The sequence below is a fragment of the Galeopterus variegatus genome, unplaced genomic scaffold (genome assembly GCF_000696425.1).
Source record: "Galeopterus variegatus unplaced genomic scaffold, G_variegatus-3.0.2 Scaffold15938, whole genome shotgun sequence".
In the NCBI taxonomy this organism is placed as follows: domain Eukaryota; kingdom Metazoa; phylum Chordata; class Mammalia; order Dermoptera; family Cynocephalidae; genus Galeopterus; species Galeopterus variegatus.
The window spans coordinates 13,849-14,918 of record NW_007742049.1 but is presented as its reverse complement, the minus strand read 5'-3'; the positions used below and the strand labels follow the sequence as shown (position 1 = coordinate 14,918).

Here is a 1,070-nt window from a genome sequence, read left to right as displayed (position 1 = left end):
AATACAGAATTCAGGTTCTTTTTCAAAAGCCACTTTGCAAGTAAGCAAACACGTTTCACATGCTATTAAGTATAACAGGAAGTGTTTCCCCGGGAAGAAGCGACGGAGGAGTCCGTACACGACGTTGAAGTACTGCCGCATCTCCTGCCGCCTGTTCCGCATGATCGCCTTGTACTCGCCCATGCGCAGCTTCTTGCCGTCCACCAGGCAGGTGCGCTTCAGCCTGGGCTTGTACTTGTAGTCGGGGTACTTCTCCAGGTGCTGCTTGCTGAGGCGGGCTTGCTCCTCATAATATGGCTGTTTCTCTAGATTTGTCATAGCTTTCCAGCGAGATCCCAATATCTTGCTGATGTTGGAGTTGTGCATGTCAGGAAAGGCTTGAAGGATTTTCCTTCGTTCATCTTTAGCCCACACCATTAAGGCATTCATCGGACGCTTTATGTGGGGTTTATTGCTACCACGTCCCCTGGATTCCCTATAAATTCTTGACTCTGAGACTCCAGCACTTCCATCAGAATCTCCACTCATATTGAAATCCATCATTGCATGGCTAAAATTTCCTTCTTCATTCTGTTTAACTGCCAGTTGCTGCGTCAGACTCTCCAGTGTCGTTTTTTCCTTTTCAGTCCGGCAGTTATTGAGACCTAGACTATTCACAACAGCCACCTTCCCATCAAGCACCTGTTGTTCCCGCCGAAGTTGCTCCTTCATCTGCCGAGCTTCTTGGATTGCCTTAGTGACAGCATCATGGTCATTTAAGTAACCTATTGTGCTAACTCTGGCTGAAGGACTAGCTAACGCTGCAGGGACAGAGGCTTTGAGGGGACCTGCCCCACTGTTTATTCTCAGAGCTGGCATATGGGGAGAGGTGGGTGATGTGGGTGATTTGCCATCAGAGGTCTTGGGTTTAAGCTGATAGTTTCAGTGGCTGTGCCACTTCATTCTTGCTTTTGGGTGGTGGACTGTTTGTGCTCTTGTCTGTATGAAATGCTGGTAGGAGATACAGCAACACCAAGGTTGCCTTGGGGTATGCCTGGGAGCTTCCCTCCTGGAGATACCTGCATTGCAGC

At 48.9% G+C, this 1,070-nt stretch overlaps 1 pseudogene across 1 annotated transcript; it reads right to left on the bottom strand.

The window, feature by feature from the left end:
* Positions 1-5: 5 nt before the first annotated feature.
* Positions 6-1,070, bottom strand: LOC103582369 (annotated as a pseudogene). Its single transcript, XR_549746.1, has one exon. The product of XR_549746.1 is annotated as a transcription factor SOX-5 pseudogene (transcript).